This window comes from Capricornis sumatraensis, chromosome 5, assembly GCF_032405125.1.
Source record: "Capricornis sumatraensis isolate serow.1 chromosome 5, serow.2, whole genome shotgun sequence".
Taxonomy (NCBI): Eukaryota; Metazoa; Chordata; class Mammalia; order Artiodactyla; family Bovidae; genus Capricornis; species Capricornis sumatraensis.
In genome coordinates this window covers 60814874-60827440 of record NC_091073.1, presented here as the reverse complement: position 1 = coordinate 60827440, position 12567 = coordinate 60814874, and positions in this window count along the sequence as shown.

Sequence of the window (12567 nt, the reverse complement as noted above, 5' to 3'; positions counted from 1 at the left end):
AGGTGGGCAGTCTGGACAAAACTGGACTTTTGTGAATGCAGGAGGGTCACCTAGTTTTGGGGTAGGCAATCAATGATGTCTCATACAAAGTAACTGCAAAACCCTTTCTTTAATGAAATGAAAAAATATTAAATGTTTCTTATTAATAAAATTTTGTCTTTTAGTTTGTGTTCAGTGGCCAGTATTCTCTTATTTTTGGTAAAATAATTAAAATGATAATTTTAGAACTATTTAATATGATTATTTTGGTGTGATAAACCTAGTATGGTCAGTTAAGTTTGGCTTAAATTTTTTAAAATAGCTTTTCAGAATTCTTTTGGCTGGATTGGTTCACAGTAAATATCACTGATGATGAATGAAATTTGGCAGTTCACTCATTCTCCATAATTTAGAAAAATGCTAACATGCCTCCAAAGTGTTGGAGAATCTGTTCCTACTTCCTACTGCTTTTTATCTGAGACTAAAAGATAGGCTTTGCAAATCCCACTTGCCACTACCTGGACAGTTTCCTAGATTTCCCAGAGACACTAGACTCAAGAAAACAGGAGGAGTGCCAAGAATTATCAGTTACTCTGGTTTGTAACTGACTAGACCTAACCTAAGCAAAAAGAAAGAGTTTATATTTTAACAGTTCAGGGTTGTATCTTGGAACCCAGACCAGGAATTCAGTTGAGTCTTTGGAAGTTCTGCTGTCTAGAAGTGGAGGACCACTGGGAGCTGGGCTGTTCAATCTCTTGTCTCTACTTCTTGTTATAATCCTACTTCATTCTTTTCTTTCTGCAAATGCTTTAATGTTTTTTCATGTCTGCAGTGGGCAGATGAGAGTCACTTTTTACTGCTTGATATGACTTCACCTCTGCTTAAAAGACTAGTTCAGACATTCAGTGTCTCTCAGTTCTGATTCAACTGTGGCTTAGATGAAGCATCTCATTCAAGGTCACCCAATTAGGAAGCAGTAGAAAAGGCATTTTGACTGTAGGTCTGTTTGGGTCTAAAACTTGGTGACCCTCCAATAAAATATGCAAGTACTAGTGAGATTTTGGGGAACAATGCTTGATAGCTTGTGGACTCAGTCCATTTGCGTTTAGAGATGAACCTGATTTGGGGGCTTGGTACAGTTCCTCTTCTCACTGCCTCTGTCAACTCCAAGCCAAAAGAGCTTCCCTTCCCATCATTGGAGGAGTCATTTCTTTCTTTGACTTAACACAAAAGAGTATCTCATCATTATAGAGTAGCTGACAGTTTCCAAAGACCACATAATAATCTCCTTTTATTTTATAACAGTCCAGTGATGTAGTATTCTGGAATTATTTACTCGCATTTACAGATAAGGAAATGGAGGCTCACAGAGGCAAGGTGATTTGCTCTAGAAGAAAGACTGAATCCCCTGGGGAGTTGGACTAGTGGCTTAGAAGATGGAGCTCTTTGGTCATGTCCTTGGGGGACCCAAGTGGGCAGAGAGGGCAGGACAGCCGCCGGTCACCTGGTGCTGAGCACTCTTGCTAGATTGGGGACCCATGAGGCCAGATACTTTGTTCTCACTTACCTCTTAGTTCTCAGGTTCTAGCACAGTATTTGGTACATAGCAGATTCTTGATGAATGTTTGTTGAAGGAATATGAGACTTTTCTAAAAATGATAACTATTCAATATTTGAATGAACTTTCTTGAAAAGTTCAGTGGTCCCTAGCACTCACAGAGTTTAAGATGGATAAATGTCTGCTTGCTAATTTTTAAAAACTTTTTATTTTGTGTTGGGGTATAGCTGATTAACAATGTTATGGTAGTTTAAGGTGAACAGCAAAGGGATTCCATGTATCCAGTCTCTCTCAAACGCCCCTCCCATGCAGGCTGCCACATAACATTGAGCAGAGTTCCATGTGCTATACAGTAGGTCCCTGTTGGTTATCCACTTTAAATATCGCATTGTGTACATGTTCATCCCAAACTCCCTAACTATCCTTTCCTCTCTGTCCTTTCTCCTGGCAGCCATAAGTTCGTTTTCTAAGTCTGTGAGTCTGTTTCTCTTTTGCAAATAAGTTCATTTGTATTATTTCTTTTTAGATTCCACATGGAAGGGATGTAATACAGTATTTCTCTTTCTCTGTGTGACTTACTTCACTCAGTATGACAATTACTATGTCCATGCATTTTGCTACAGATGTCATTAATTCATTCTTTTGAATGTCTAAGCAATATTCCATTGAATAAATGTACACACATCTTCTTTATCCATTCTCTGCCAGTAGATTTTTAGATTGCTTCCATGTCTTGGCTGTTGTAAACAGTGTTGCAATGAATACTGGGGTGCATGTATCTTTTTGGATCATATTTTTCTCCAGATATATGTCCTGGAGTGGGATCACAGGGTCATACAGTGGCTCTATATTAGTTTTCTAAGGAACTTCTATACTGTTCTCCATAGTGGTCTGTTTGCTAATTTTCAGTTCAGTTCAGTTCAGTCACTCAGTCGTGTCTGACTCTTTGTGACCCGATGAATTACAGCACGCCAGGCCTCCCTGTCCATCACCAACTCCCAGAGTTTACCCAAACTCATGTGCATCGAGTCAGTGATGCCATCCAGCCATCTCATCCTCTGTCATCCCCTTCTCCTCCTGCCCCCAATCCCTCCCAGCATCAGAGTCTATTCCAATGGGTCAACTCTTCACATAAGGTGGCCAAAGTACTGGAGTTTCAGCTTCAGCATCGGTCCTTTCAAGGAATACCCAGGACTGATCTCCTTTAGGATGGACTGGGTGGATCTCCTTGCAGTCCAAGGGACTCTCAAGAGTCTTCTCCAACACCACAGTTCAAAAGCATCAATTCTTTGGTGCTCAGCCTTCTTCACAGTCCAACTCTCACATCCATACATAACCACTAGAAAAACCATAGCCTTGACTAGATGGACCTTTGTTGGCAAAGTAATATCTCTGCTTTTGAATATGCTATCTAGGTTGGTCTTGACTGTCCTTCCAAGGAGTAAGCGTCTTTTAATTTCATGGCTGCAATCACCATCTGCAGTGATTTTGGAGCCCCCCAAAATAAAGTCTGATACTGTTTCCACTGTTTCCCCATCTATTTCCCATAAAGTGATGGGACCAGATGCCATGATCTTTGTTTTCTGAATGTTGAGATTTAAGCCAGCTTTTTCACTCTCCTCTTTCACTTGCATCAAGAGGCTTTTTAGGTCCTCTTCACTTTCTGTCATAAGGGTGGTATCATCTGCATATCTGAGGTTATTGATATTTCTCCCAGCAATCTTGATTCCAGCTTGTGCCTCTTCCAGACCAGCGTTTCTCATGATGTACTCTGCATATAAGTTAAATAAGCTGGAGAAAAGGAAACATATAAGCATCTGAATGTAGAGTTCCAACAAATAGCAAGAAGAGATAAGAAAGCCTTCCTCAGTGATCAATGCAAAGAAATAGAGGAAAACAACAGAATGGGAAAGACTAGAGATCTCTTCAAGAAAATTAGAGATAGCAAGGGAACATTTCATGCAAAGATGGGCTCAATAAAGGAAAGAAATGTTATGGACCTAATATAAGCAGAAGACATTAAGAAGAGGTGGCAAGAATACACAGAAGAACTGTACAAAAAAGATCTTCATGACCAAGATAATCACGATGGTGTGATCACTCACCTCGAGCCAGACATCCTGGAATGTGAAGTCAAGTGGGCCTTAGAAAGCATCATTACGAACAAAGCTAGTGGAGGTAATGGAATTCCAGTTGAGCTATCTCAAACCCTAAAAGATGATGCTGTGAAAGTGCTGCACTCAATATGCCAGCAAATTTGGAACACTCAGCAGTGGACACATGATTGGAAAAGCTCAGTTTTCACTCCAATCACAAAGAAAGGCAATGCCAAAGAACGCTCAAACTACCGCACAATTGCACTCATCTCACATGCTAGTAAAGTAATGCTCAGAATCCTCCAAGCCAGGCTTCAGCAGTACGTGAACTATGAACTTCCAGATGTTCAAGCTGGTTTTAGAAAAGGCAGAGGAACCAGAGATCAAATTGCCAACATCCGTTGTATAAGAGAAAAAGCAAGAGAGTTCCAGAAAAACATCTATTTCTGCTGTATTGACTATGCCAAAGACTTTGACTGTGTGGATCACAACAAACTGTGGAAAATTCTGAAAGAGATGGGAATACCAGACCACCTGACCTGCCTGTGGAGAAATCTGTATGCAGGTCAGGAAGCAACAGTTAGAACTGGACATGGAACAACAGACTGGTTCCAAATAGGAAAAGGAGTATGTCAAGGCTGTATACTGCTAATTTTAAAGGCTAACATTTACTGAGCATTTATTATGTGCTGGGCCCTGGGTTAAGAGTTCTACATTTATTATTTCATGTATTCCTCACTCCATTCCCCTGAAAGAGTTTCTATTATTTACTCATTGAAACGAAGGCATAGTGAGGTGAAATGACTTGCTCAAGAATCCATTGCAAGTCGTGTGGCCAGGGTTTGAAACCCTGGAAGACTGAGTTAGAGATCTGAATCTTAGTCATGTTGTCCAAGTGTTTCTAGATGAGACAGGACTTTGAAGTAGATCACTTCTCAAGTCTTTTTCAACTTGGAGATTCTCTGATATTTTGGCCAGAAGATTGGTGCTACCACCTACAGGGAAAGCAGAGGAGAACTGGTTGTATAAGGCTAGAGGGATTGGTAGAGGGCAAGTTGATTTTGATTTTTTTGGTATGAATGTCAGAGGATATCTAAATGAAAAAGTCCAACAGTATCTTTATCTTGAAAGAAAAGATAATTCATACGTGTGCTGTTGCCATGAAAAGTTCTTCCAATATAAGATATCATATAAAAATTACTGCCTTGTTGTACATATGATGTTACTTATAACTCACAGTACTCCTCTAGCACAGCCTTACACTGTATTATGGATAATACCATAGCTTTGAGAGATAAGCAACATTTTCTTTTTAGAAAGAGACAATTGAACTTACTCTTACTGTCCATTATTTGTCAGATATTTCATTAAATTGAAATGTAATTTCAGAACTGAAAGCCACAAAGAAATGTCTCCAGAATAGGAAAAAAGGGAAATAAAATAAATTTTAAGGCTTCAGAGTCCTAGCTAAATTTGCCATGGTATCCTTTCTTCCTTTCTTAAAACAAACAGGGACCTCAAATTTAGCATGTTGCATTATCACCATTCCTGGCAACAAAACAAAACTTACAAACATTTAAGAAATTAATGTAATCTAAAACATAACAATGCAAATTCAACCTAAAGGGGTGGAATGGGAAGGGAGAGGGAAGGGAGGTTCAAAAGGGAAGGGATATATATATATATATATATATATATATATATATACACCTATGGCTCACTCATGTTGAGGTTTGACAGAAAACAACAAAATTCTATAAAGCAATTATCCTTCAATTAAAAAATAAATAAAATTTTAAAAATTACTTGATTGAAAAATATTGCTCTTTGACAGTATAATTCTGCCACAGCCTTAGAAATATCAGAAAAATCTTAATCTACTGAACAATCATCAGGCAGTCAGAAACTCTAGAGATTGAGAGACACTATAAAAAGGGAACAAGGCAAGATTTTGCCCAGATGGACCTGTGCTAGCAGGACTGCACACATAACCCGCGACTCCTTGGAACACGCAGTCAGGTTTTTGTGTAACCAAGGCCAGCCAGGAGTAACCTTGGAGTCACATGGGCCTGGGTTTCAATCACAGACTTACTGTTTATTAATGGTACTACCTTGAGGAAGTTGCAAAACTTGTCTAAGCCCATTTCTTCATCCACAAAATAGAAAGACTAATCTTTCCTTCAAGGGGGTGTTGTAAGAAGTACATGACATGACATGTGTGAAAAGAACCTAGAATGAAGTGCTCTTAACACACACACACACACACACACACACACACACACACACACAAGGGTGAGAGGAAACTTTTTGAAGTGAAATAATAGATATGTTTTATGGCATTGATTAGCTGATCATTTCACAGGTACATACTTATATCCAAATTCATCAAATTGTATATATTAAACATGTGCAGCTTAAAAAAATACTTTTTATTTTGTATTGGAGTATAGATGGTGACTGCAGCCATGAAATTAAAAGATGCTTACTCCTTGGAAGAAAAGTTATGACCAGTCTAGACCATATATTCAAAAGCAGAGACATTACTTTGCTGACTAAGGTCGTCTAGTCAAGGCTATGGTTTTTCCTGTGGTCATGTATGGATGTGAGAGTTGGACTGTGAAGAAGGCTGAGCGCCAAAGAATTGATGCGTTTGAACTGTGGTGTTGGAGAAGACTCTTGAGAGTCCCTTGGACTGCAAGGAGATCCAACCAGTCCATTCTGAAGGAGATCAGCCCTGGGATTTCTTTGGAAGGACTGATGCTGAAGCTGAAACTCCAGTACTTTGGCCACCTCATGCGACGAGTTGACTCATTGGAAAAGACTTTGGTGCTGGGAGGGATTGGGGGCAGGAGGAGAAGGGGACGACAGAGGATGAGAGGGCTGGATGGCATCACTGACTCGATGGACTTGAGTCTGAGTGAACTCCAGGAGTTGGTGATGGACAGGGAGGCCTGGAGTGCTGCGATTCATGGGGTCTCAAAGAGTTGGACACGACTGAGCAACTGAACTGAACTGAATTGATAGGCAGTTAACAAATGCAACCCACTCCAGTATTCTTGCCTGGAGAATCCCATGGACAGAGGAGCCTGGTGGGCTACTGTCCACAGGGTCACAAAGCATCAGACACGACTGAAGCGACTTAGCATAGGCAGTTAACAATGTTGTGATAGTTTCAGGTGAACAGGGAAGGAACTCAGCCATACATACACATGTACCTATTTTCCCCTGAACCCCTCTCCCATCTAGGCTGCTACACAACATTGAGCAGAGTTCCATGTGCTATACAATACATCCTTGTTGGTTATCCATTTTTACCATAGCAATGTGTAACATATACAGCTTTTTATATGTCAATTATACCTCAGTAGTGGTTTAAAGAAAAAACAATAACCCTAAATAGTACTAGTGACAGAACAGACTTTTGTAATTGTTCGGTCTCATCCTTTCCCCTACCTTATTTTCTTTGCCTTTAAGAAACTAAGATGTAGAGGAAATTGACTCCCTTATTGAATTAAACAATTAGTGTCTACCAGGCATACTATGTTCAGGTATACAGGTTGTTCCCTGCTAAGGTGAGGAGGGTGAATTCCAGTCCATTAGCACTCATCAAGCTGGGTGCCAGGGCCTCTTTCTAATTTGCAAAAAGGTGCTACATGTGTTTGTAAAGCCCCAGCATCCAATTCAGAGATAATGAATTTGAACTATGCCCACTTTGTGACTGATGGGAAATGGACAAGTAATCAAGGGTTACGATACCTATAATTAATGCTACTACAGGGAAGGTACTATAGGAACACAGAAAAGAGACATTTAAATGAGATCGCGTGAAGAATGGGGTATTCAGAATCTGTGACTTACAGGATGGTGGCGGGGGCACAGTTGTGCAGAATGTTCCAGGCAGAGCAGTGACATTGAATTATTCATCCATTTATTCATTCAGTAAACACAAATTGAATAGCTACCAAGTTCTAGTACTGAACTTGAAAAAAACAGTAAATAATAAAAGAAAAACTCCTTCCTCAAAATCCTAACATTCTTGTAGGGCAGAAGGATGATAGTAACTGAACTAGAAAAATACTAGGTAGTGGAGATGTGCTTAGGAGAAGAACGCAGGCCAGGCAGAGGGTGGTGGTGGTGGCGGTGGGTTGGGTTGGGTTGGGCCCCTCTCCACATGAGAGTGGAGAGGAGCACGCATAGTCAGGGAGGCATCAATTTAAGCTGAGGTTTAAATGGCAACTGTAGGAAGCTCATGAGATAATCATATCAGGCAGTGGGAGAAGCTGTTACAAGTCTTAAAGTTAGTTGCTCAGTTGTGTCTGACTCTTTGCGACCCCATGGACTATAGCTCACCAGGCTCCTCTGTCCATGGAATTCTCTAGGCAAGAATACTAGACTGGGTACCCATTCCCTTCTCTATGGGATCTTCCCAGCCCAGGGATCAAACTGGGTCTCCTGCATTGCAGGCAGATTCTTTACTGTCTGAGCCACCAGGGAAGCCCGTTACAAGTCTTACGGGGGGGGTGAACTCTGTTTTTAGTTGGCAAAGAAGACACTTGAGGTGTGTCTGAAGTGGCATGGGAAAGAGGCTCAGGAGACGAGACAGAGAGGTAGGCCAGTACCAGACCTGTGTGAGCATGGTGACCTCACAGACCTACAAGGTGTCCCATATGGGAGGAGGGAAAGGTCTGTGTTAGGGGAGGACAGGTGAGTTGGAAGAAACAGGCAGGAACCAGATGATGACAAGTCTTAGATGGAGAATCTGGGAGGCATTTATTTCTGCTTAAAGCTATGCAAAGAATTCCAAGAAAACCATGACTAAAGTCAGTCAAAGAAATCCTTTCATGTTTGTCTTCAATACCAAGACTTGAATACCAAGCCTTATTTGTGTTCCTTCCAAATCCTCAATGTATAGACCCCATGATAAGTTAGAACCCTTCTCAAGTGTGACCACATATTCAGATTAATGTAAAATTTATTTTTGCAACATGATGGTGACAACTGTTAGGAGAAATGTTAAACTGGGTAGGTTGTGTTTTTTAGGAAGATACATCTTCCTCTGATTTCAAGAAGAAGAAATACATAAGGTCAAGTTGGTAACAAATAAGTAATATTTATCTATTAGAATATTTCCTCTTATATCTGTGATCTTCATTCTCATCAACAAAACCTCAGATTTGATTATCAATGAGCTTAACTAAAAATCTTGTCTTCTAGACTCCTGTGTGACTTGGAGTCATATTTGACTAAAGTGTAATTGTCAAGATATAGGCTGAAGTCCCTGCAGAAGCAGAGTCTGGCTAGGAGAAAACCTTTTTGTTCTGTTCCCCTTTCGTCCTGGTATTTGTATTTATTTTGTGACTTACTTGATATGGCTTGGAGTCTTATAATTTCTTCAAATATGTTGCAAAACCAATACATTGAGTTAAGGACCACAGTTTTATAAGGTCTATGGGTACATTTTTCAGGTACTTGTACTGATTTGGAACTAACTGTGGATGTAAAAAGATAGTAAGAGGATTTTATCAAAAATACCTCGTAGGGTTCATTACACTGAAAGTGACATTCCATGTATGTAATGTTTCTGATATTTCTTGACCCAGAAAAATATAGTCAACAAGTATTTCTCAAACATTCATTTAACAATACTATCTGTAATTACAAAGATGGCATGAGAGACAGAGATGATGAAAACAAGGTTCTCATTTTTAGGGAGTTAATTTCATGAGATGACAGATGTGTTTACAAATAAATGTAAAACAAGTATGTATATGATGTGGTAGGCCATGACTAGGCTTGCCCAAGAAAAGCCTCTAAGTGGATGTGAATGGATGCCAAATGCAGGCAAAGCACAAGCTTCAAGGCTTGGAACACGGACATGAAACCTGGGTGATCTGGCTCAAAGAGTAGCAAAATCATTGCTTTATGAATAGAATGAGTTGTTTCTGAAGGATGAAGAGCCTAGGGTTATGGAAGGTATAGTTCTATGATCCTCCAGTCTGGGGTCATCTCACTCAAGGTGGGCTAACACCACTGGGCTTCAGATGCAGTCATCAATAGGAGCTGTGTCCACCAACTTGCATCCTTATCAGGTTTACTTGCTGCTTCAGGATTAAAGAAAGTAAAAGCAACCCTGATATGTTGCCCTTTGAATAGGAATGTGTGGCCTGTGGGGATGTAATAAGTGCCATAGGTGCATTACAGATAGTTTTAAAGAGTTTTAAGAGTTGTGAGGAAAAAGAAACATTTCTGGTTGGAGGCTTCACGCATGAAGTAGAATTTTTTTCTTTTTAAAATTTTATTGTATAAAATTATACAAATTATATTTGATTTATAATATTGCATTAATTTCTGCTGTAGAGCAAAGTGATTCAGTTTTACATCAGTTCAGTTCAGTTCAGTCACTCAGTCGTGTCCGACTCTTCGAGACCCCATGAATTGCAGCATGCCAGGCCTCCCTGTCCATCACCATCTCCTAGAGTTCACTCAGACTCAAGTCCATTGAGTCAGTGATGCCATCCAGCCCTCTCATCCTCTGTCGTCCCCTTCTCCTCCTGCCCCCAATCGCTCCCAGCATCAGAGTCTTTTCCAATGAGTCAACTCGTCGCATGAGGTGGCCAAAGTACTGGAGTTTCAGCTTTAGCATCATTTCTTCCAAAGAAATCCCAGGGTTGATCTCCTTCAGAATGGAGTGGTTGGATCTCCTTGCAGTCCAAGGGACTCTCAAGAGTCTTCTCCAACACCACAGTTCAAAAGCATCAATTCTTCAGTTTTACATATATATACTGTTTCATATTCTTTTCCATTATGATTTATCACAGGCTATTGAATATAGTTCCCTGTGCTATACAGCCAGACCTTCTTGTTATCCATTCTTTTTTTTTTAAATTTTATTTTGTATTGGAGTATAGTTGATTTACAATGTTGTTAGTTTCAGATGTATAGCAAAGTGATTCAGTTATACATAGCATATATCTATTCTTTTTCAGAGTATTGAGTAGAGTTATTACAGAGTATTAAGTAGAGTTCCCTGTGCTATACAATCAGTCCTTGTTGACTATTTTATATCTAATAGTGTCTATATGTTAATCCCAAACTCCTAATTTAGCCACCATCTACCTTTCCCCTTTGGTAACCGTAAATTTGTTTTCTAAGTCTGTTAGTCTGTTTCTGGTTTGTAAATAGGTTCATTTGTATTGTATTTTAGATTTCACACAGAAATGGTATCATATGATATTTGTCTTTCTCTAACCGAAGGAAGTAGAATTTGAGCTAAATCTTTAAAGATGAATAATATTCTAAGGTGAAGGTGGGAGGAAGAGCATTACAAGAACACTGGACAATGAATGATAAAATGGAGGTAAGAGAATAGAGCTGTGTACTGGAAATGAGTAGGGCAGTGTGGTTGAAGTACCGGGCATGTACCAGCAAGCAGTGAAATAGGGCTGCAGAGGGAGTCCAGACCAGGGGAAGAGGACTGGTATTTAATATATTAGTAATGGGAACCAAAAATGTTTTTGAGGAACTACTAAACCATGTGAATTAGTAAAATAGGGGCGATATCAATAAATCTGGCAACATTATCATAGATAATATAGCATAATGCCAATGAAATGACTAGTGAGATACTTTCAAATACCCAGGCACCAACTGAGGTCATGTGTGATTGGACAAGAGCTTATGAATTCAGGAGTTTTATGGAGAAACTGATTGATTTAGGGAAACCAGGTTTCAATTTGGGCATATTGGAGGATAGCAGTAACTGTGAAGACATGAAAGGAAGACAGGGAGAGGGAAACGGAGTATTTGAGAAGCTGGATTGAGTGCATATGGAACATTCAGGTGGAAATGTGCTACACGCCATTCAAAAGAAAATAAGAGAAGTAGCTCAGGAGAGAGGTGGAGTGGGGGGTGAGTCACCTACACTGAAGTGAGTCAGCAAGTTCAGCCTGTCATAAGCGTAATATATGAACTCAATAACAGGTTCTAAATATGTAACAAATGTAACAAGGAAGACAGATCTTAGACTCACCTTGGAAAATAACACACACAAAAAACGCTGAGATTATTGGTATTTATAGCTCATGTTTGTTTTACCAGCTGTTAAAGTCCCCAAACCCAATACTTATCCCAGACTGACCTCCTAACTGGCAGGAAGAATTGTCAAAGGACACATTCTTTCATAGAAATCTAAGTCGCCAGATCTTTCCAGTCTAGAATAGGAGAAATACAAGAACTACACGACTAAGTAGATTGTCAATGTGCCTTGTGCTCGGTGGTGTCCGACTCTTTGTGATCCCATGGGCTGTAACCTGCCAAGGTCCTCTCTCGATCGGATTTTCCAGGCAAGCATACTGGAGTTGGTCACCGTTTCTTTCTCCAGGGGATCTTCCCCACCTAGGGATCAAACCCAAGTTTCTGTCTTCTGCGTTGCAGGCAGATTCCTTACCCGCTGAGCCATCTGGGAAGCCCCAGCAGATTAAGGCACATCTTTCTGAAGGTGAAGGGAGGCACATAGCCCTGAACCACAATTCAGTTATAGATACTGATGATCGCTAAACTAATTCAACTACTAAAACCACAGAAACGTTCCCAAAGAGGGGATTCTGTGCCAGGGCAGAGGCCGCAAGCAAGGGAAAGGTTAAAGAGAAGAACGCGAGTCTCTGGAGTCAGACCAGTGACGCGGATTGCGTAGCTCCCACTTGGAAGATGGTTGTCGTCATGTGGCATACCCGCGGCATTGCTCACCGCCGGCGGCCGCCTCCGTCAATTCCAATGCCGGGCCGCCAGCAGGCAGTGGAAGGGTCACGAGAAAGGAAGCATGTGCGCAGAAAAGCCAGTTGGGAGGAGCTGGGAGGCGGCTCCACGGGGCCGACTACATATCCCATAATTCAGTACACAACGAAGACCGGCTCCCCGGGCGCCGCTGGAAGACTT